We start from the raw sequence: 7,485 nt of genomic DNA on the forward strand, positions 1-7,485 counted from the left end.
CCTTCCACATCCTACAGAAATTTTCCTGCACCTCCAAACCTTTCATCTACTGTGTCCGTTACTCTCAATGTGGTTTTCTGTAAATGGGGAGACAGGAAGCCAACTTACAGAACATTTTGTAGAACATCTTTGGGACACCCTGGACCTTCTCCACTGCTAACCTCTAGCCACCTGATGCCTAGAGGAAGAATACCTCATCTTCCACCTTCGGACCCTCCAACCACGCAGGATCAATGTCAATTTCACTGGTTTCCTCATCTCCCTCCCCCCACCTTATCCCAGATCCAACCATCCTACTCAGCACTACCCTCTTGACCTGTCCTACCTGTCCATCCTCCTTCCCATCTATCCGCTCCACCCTCCTCTCCATTCTATCACCATCACTTCCCACCTTCATCCACCTATCACATTCCTTTCTTCCTTCCTCCCAGCCCCACCTCCCATTTATCTCTCAGCCTCCCTGGGCCGCCCCTCTCCCGTCGACATTCCTGATGAAGAGCTTATGCTCGAGATGTTGACTCTCCTGCTCCTTGGATGCTGCCTGACTGGCTGTGTCTTTCAAGCACCACACGTCATGAAGGGTATAGACAGGGTAGATAAGAGGTAAGCTTTTTCCCAGGGTGAGGGATTCAATAGCAAGAGGTCACGTTTTCAAGGTGAGAGGTGAAAAGTTTAAGGGGGATACACATGGTAAGTACTTTACACAGAGGATGGTAAGTGACTGGAACGCGTTGCCAGCAGAGGTAGTAGAGGCAGGCACGGTAGATTCATTTAAAATGCATTTGGACAGTTGCATGAGTAGGTGGGGAGCAGAAGGATACAGATGCTTAGGAATTGGATGGCAGGTTTAGGCAGTAGATTTGGATTGGCTCAGGCTTGGACAGCTGAAGGACCTGTTCCTGGGCTGTAAATTTTCTTTGTTCTCTTAGATCTGGAAACATCGACCCTCCTGCTCCTCAGATGCTGCCTGATCTGCCGTGCTGTTCCAGTGCCACACGTTTTTACTCTGATCTCCACCATCTGCAGTCCTCACTTTCCCCCACTGAAGTGTCAAGTGCCAGATTGCTTCAGGATGGTCAGCAAAGTGGTTGTCTAATTTTTCATTGGTTTTCTAAATGCAGAGGATACCTGAAGTGGACAGTGATTTATTCACAGTGGCAATGTTCATTCAAAGGATTGCTTGGTACTCGGGATGTGTTGAGTGCACTTCTGCTTAGATGTACAAATGCAAGGATATGAAAAGCAAGCAATGCAGTGATGAGAACATGAGCCAGCTGTCCTGGACAGAACTGCCCCTTTAAAGATGAGGAGTTTAAAGTTGGGTTCATGTGGAGTTGTGGAAATCACAGGTGATGACAGTGAAGCCCGCTGCAGTGGGAGATGGACCCTAGCACTGTTTGAGGGGGGAACAAGGGTGAATGCAGTTTGGAAAATGAAGCAGTTGAACATCCTGCCAAGGTAGTGGCTCTTTAAATGAGGTAAAAGGGAGAGATTTTACACATCATGGTGTTGATGATGGTATTATCAGATGGAATGAAGTGGAGACAGAGAAACGATCACAACTGCATGGAGTGTTTACAAGTAGCACATTGAGTACTTAAGAATCCATCCACAGCATTATCTTATTTCCGCTTGTCAAAAGAAGTTTCTGATGTTTAGATGCACAATCTGTTCTCCAAGATGAGAACATTCATTGCTCAACAATCCCAGCACCTTCAGGATTTAAACTCATAAGTAATCTAAACTACATTTTCCTAAATAAACAACATGTTATACCATAATAAATGCACTGAGTTTTAATGAATGAATACTCCAGGGAAGAGTGACAAATGACACTGAATGTGTGAGCAACTTCAATACTGACTTACATTTATGACATTTTGTTTCAGCAATGTGTTAGCCTCCAGTGGTTTGTGGGATTCAGCACTAACTGTTCCATATATTTATATGTTATGGTGGGGATAGTGATAATGTTACCTGACTGAAGGCCCAGGCTAATGCTGTGGGGACACAGGCTCAAATCCCACTCCAGCAGTTTGTAAAATTTAAATTCAATGAATAAAATAGATCATGGGGTACAATCTTTTCAGGGACTGTGTGATGCTGGCTTTGGTAGGATTTCCAACAGAAATTGATGAAAACCCTGGTGAGGCCTAATATAACAGAAGCATATTTGTGCAGTTCTTAACGCTTTCAAAATGCAATGCAGCAAGTTTCTGGCTAAGCAGTAGCAAGTTGTAACTAAGATGATTATTACCTGTTAAGCACCTTGTTATAATGGTCCAACTCACCACCAATCTTCCATTCTCACATTCCAATCACTAAATCTGCACTATCAGCATCCTTCCTCTTCCATTATTGCATAAATGCTGCCCCTTCACATCAGCTCTGATGAAGAGTCATCTAGACTCACAAGTCAAAGAGTGTGGTGCTGGAAAAGCACAGCAGGTCAGGCAGCATCCGAGGAGCAGGAGCATTGATGTTTCCAGCATAAACTCTTCATCAGGAAGAAGAGCTGACGAAAAGCTTATGCTCGAAATGTTGATTCTCCTGCTCCTCTGAAGCTGCCTGACGGGCTGTGCTTTTCCAGCACCACACTCTTCAACTCTGATCTCCAGCATCTGCAGTCCTCACATTCTCCCATCTCGACTCATAATTTGAGCTTGCTGTCTCTACACAGGGTCTCTACACACTAATTCCTATGAAACCTTTGCAGCGAGATAACTTGAAAGGCATTTCTCCCTGAAGGGAATTCTTACCCATAAACAGGAAGAGAGGAAGGAAATGTTGCTACAGATAATGTGGCCGATGGATTGTTGACCATGCTTTGAATACTTCCTTATCAATCACATGAAACAATGGCACTGACTGTATCCACACTCTGATCTCATGAGGGATTTTGTCCTTTCACAGAAAACGAAGGAACAATAATAATTCCTAGAACTTTAGCTGTTCTTATTGTGTGTTGTATTCCTGGCGCTGGAATTAAGGACATCTCAAGACATTTGAAGCATATTGTTAAAGGGGAGAGTGAAAAACCAGACATTATTGTACACATTGATAGGAATGACGTAGTTAGGGAAAAGATTAAGGGTTTACAGAGTGAATATAAGAGGTTCGGTAGAAGATTAAAAAACAGAACTTCAAAAGTAGGAATCTCTGGTTTATTTCTGCTGCCAAGCTCGAATGAATGAGAATGAAAGGATAAAGGAGATAAATTAATGGCTGAAGAGGTGGTGTCATGTTCAGGGATTTGGATTCTTGGGTCATTGGGATCTCCATTGAGGCAGAGAAGACCTGTTCAAAAAGGGTGGAATTCACCTGAACTGGAAAGGGACCAAGATCCTCGCAGGGGGATTTACTAATTCTATTAAGAGAGACAGTAAACTATTCCAGTGGGTGTGGCGGTGGAGGGATCCCAAGTAGCAAAGTAAATACATAGATTTGGAAGGTTGTGATTCTGAAAATTACAATTAATTAGAAAAGAAAGACAACAGCATTTCAGAGAATGGAGTTACTCTGAAGAATTAAACTGCATTTTATTGCAGTGTAAGGGGTCTTCCAGGTAAGGCTGATGAACTCCGGGCATGTTTGGGAACATGGGAGTGGGATGTCATAGCTATTACAGAAACTTAGCCGGGGGATGGGCAGCGCTAACTGCTCAATATTCCGGGTTTCACATGATACAGGAAGGATAGGTAAGGAGACAAAAAAGTAGGGGGAGTGGCATTTTTGAATAAGGAAAGCATTACTGCTGATACCAAAGAAGATATTTCTGAAATATTGCCCAGTGAACATATATGGGTTGGAGTTAGAAATAATATAGAAATGATCATCTTAATGGGCTTGTACTTCAATAGTCAGATGGAAATTGAAGATTGAATTGAGAAATATGATCACTGCACCCAAAATGTGCCTCTTCTATTTGTAGGCAGCACTATGGCTCAGTCGTTAGCACTGTTACCTCACAGTGCCAAGGACCTGGGTTCAATTCCTGCCTTAGGTGACTGTTTATGTGGAGTTTGTATGGTCTTCCCCTGTCTGTATGGGTTTCCTCCCACAATCCAAAGATATGTAGGTTAGGTGAATTGGCCAAACTTAAGTGCCCATAGTGTTCAGGGGTGTGTAGATTAGATGCATTAATCAGGGGTAAATAAAAGGCAGGGGAATGTGTCTGGGTGGGTTACTCTTCAGAGGGTCAATGTGGACTCACTGGGCTGAAGGGCCTATTTCCACACTTTAGGGATTCTAAGAAATATACAGAGAGATCTCAGATATATGTAAGAATAATAAGATTATAATTATAGATGATTTTAATTTTCCAAACATTGACTGGGACTACTATTGTGTTAAAGGTTTCGATGGTGAAGAATTTATTACTGTGTTCAAGAAAATTTCCTTTATTAATTTGGAAATGTTCTGACTAGAGAAGGAGCAGAATTTGACCTTCTCTTGTGTAGTAAAACAGGGCAAGTGACTGAAGTGATTAGGATTATAGAATCCCTACAATGTGGAAGTAGGCCATTCAACCCATCGAGTCCACAGTGACTCTCTGAAGAGTATCCTACACTGAACCTTGCCCCATCCTATTCCTATAACCCTGCATTTCCCATGGCTAATCTACCCAATCTGCACATCCTTGGACACTATGGGCAATTCAGCACAATTCTGGATTAGTGGTGCTGGAAAAGCACAGCAGTTCAGGCAGCATCTGAGGAACAGTCAAATCGACGTTTCGGGCAAAAGCCCTTCATCAGGAATACATTCCTTTTACTGCTCCTCGGATGCTGCCTGAACTGCTGTGCTTTTCCAGCACCACTAATCCAGAATCTGATTACCAGCATCTGCAGTCATTGTTTTTACCACAATTCAGCACAAGCCAATCAACGTAACCAGCACATCTTTGGACTGTGGGCGGAAACCAGAGCACCCAGAGGAAATCCACACAGACATGGGGAGAACATGCAAACTCCACACAGACAATCACCGACATCCAATCCAAAGATATGCAGGTCAGGTGAATTAGCCATGCTAAATTGCCCGTAGTGTTAGGTGCATTAGTCAGGGGTAAACATAGGGTAGGGGAATGGGTTGGGATGGGTGACTCTTCCGAGGGTCAGTGTGGACTTGTTGGGCTGAAGGGCCTGTTTCCATACTGTAGGGAATCTAATCCCAAGCACTGTGGGGTAGCAGTGCTAACCACTGAGCCACCATGCTACCTATGAATAGTAGAAGTACATTTTGGGTATAATGATCATAATTCTATTTATTTTAAAATAGTTACAGGAAACTCCATTGAAGTTAAAGTTTTAATTGCAGTCAGGCAAATTTTAATGTTATAGACAAGAATTTTCAAAAGTTGATTGGAGTATTCTATTTGCATGTAAAGGGATGTCTGATAAGTGGGAGGCTTTTAAAAGTGTGATAATGAGACTTCAGGGTCATTAGATTCCTGTTAGAATAAAAGGTAAGACTGGTCGGTTTACAGAATAATGGATGAATAAAGATATTCAGGTTTTAGTCAAGAATAAAAAAGAATCATATGTTAGATATAGACAATTGGGTTCAAATGTATCTATTGAACAATGTAGAGAGTGTAGAATAATTCTTAAGAGGGAGATCAAGAAAGTAAAGAGAGGATATGAAATAGCCTTGGCAGATAAGGTGAAAGATAATCCAAAGAGATTCTATAAGTACATTAAGGGCAAGAAAGCAGCTAAAGAGTGTGAGGGGCCCCTTAAAGATCATAGAAGTCATCTTCGTTTGTACCTCAGGAGTTGGAGATATATTGAATGAGTATTTTGCGTCAGTTTTTACTGTGGAGAACAAAATGGAAGCTAGAGAACTCAGAAAAAATGATGCATTGAAAACAGTTCATGTCACAGAAGAGGAATTGCTGTAGATCTCAGAAAATATGAAGGTGCATAAATCTGTTTCACCTGACCCATTGTAGCCCAGGACATTGTGGGAGGTTAGGGAGGAAATTGCAGCGCCTTTTTGGAAAAATATTTGTCTCATCTATTATTAATGGCGAGGTGCCAACTGAATGAGGAATGACTAATAGGACTTAACAGGACTTGCACACGAAAATGTAAAATCCTAGGGAGTGTTGCTGAACAAAGAGACTTTGGACAGCAGGTTCATTTCTCCTTGAAAGTGGAGTCAGGGGTACATAGGATAGTGAGGAAGGCATTTGGTATGCTTTCCTTTATTGGTCAGAGTATTGAGTACAGGAGTTGGGAGGTCATGTTGTGGCTGTGCAGGACATTGGTTAGGCCACTGTTGAAATATTGCAATTCTGGTCTTCTTCCTATTGGAAAGATGTTGTGAAACTTGAAAGGGTTCAGAAAGGATTTACAAGGATGTTGCCAGGGTTGGAGGATTCGAGATATAGGGAGAGGTTGAATAGGCTAGGGCTGTTTGCCCTGGAGTGTTGGAGGCTAAGGGGTGACCTTATAGAGGTTTATAAAATCATGAGGGGGCATGGATAGGATAAATACTCAACGTCTTTTCCTTGGGGTCAGGGAGTCCAGAACTAGAGGGCATAGGTTTAGGTTGAGAGGGGAAAGATATAAAAGAGACCTGAGGGGTAGCTTTTTCACTCAGAGGGTGGTACATGCATGGAATGAGCTGCCAGAGGAAGTGGTGCAGGTTAGCTCAATTGCAACATTTAAAAGGCATCTGGATGAGTATATGAAGCAACATTTAAGAAGCATGTGGATGGATATATGAATAGGAAGGGTTTGGAGGGATATGGGCTGGGTGCTGGCAGGTGGGACTAGATTGGGTTGGGATATCTGGTCGGCATGGACAGGTTGGACCGAAGGGTTTGTTTCCGTGCTGTACATCTCTATGACTCTAATATTGTAATATTCATAGAATCCCCACAGTGTGGAAACAGGAAAGTCAGCCCAACAAGTCCACACTGACCCTCCAAAGAGTAACCCACTCAGACCCATTCCTTTACCCTCTGGTTACCCCTGACTAATGCAGAAGTGACGACTGCAGATTAAAGTCAAGGGTGTGGTGCTGGAAAAGCACAGCAGGTCAGGCAGCATCTGAAGAGCAGGAAAATAGATGTTTCAGGCAAAAGCCTGTCATCAGGGATTCCTGACTAATGCACCTCACTACACATCCCTGAACACTATAGGCAACTTAGCAAGACTAATTCACTGAACTTGCATATCTTTGGAGTGTAGGAGGAAACCCACACAGCCACAGAGAGGATAGGCAAACGCCACCCAGACAGTCATCTAAGGCTGGAATTGAACCCAGCTCCTCACAACTGCAAGGCAGTAGTGCCAACCACTGATCCACCCTGCTTATGCTGTGCTTTTCTTTAAGGAAGGACATAAGGAGAAGTCTGGGAACTACAGCCATGTGAGTGATACAGTGGTGGGCACGTTTTTTGATGTGATTCTGAAAGATAGGATTTATGTGACTTTGGAGAGGCAAGGAATAATTAGGGATAGTTAACATTGCTTT

This window comes from Chiloscyllium plagiosum, chromosome 11 (assembly GCF_004010195.1).
Source record: "Chiloscyllium plagiosum isolate BGI_BamShark_2017 chromosome 11, ASM401019v2, whole genome shotgun sequence".
In the NCBI taxonomy this organism is placed as follows: Eukaryota; Metazoa; Chordata; class Chondrichthyes; order Orectolobiformes; family Hemiscylliidae; genus Chiloscyllium; species Chiloscyllium plagiosum.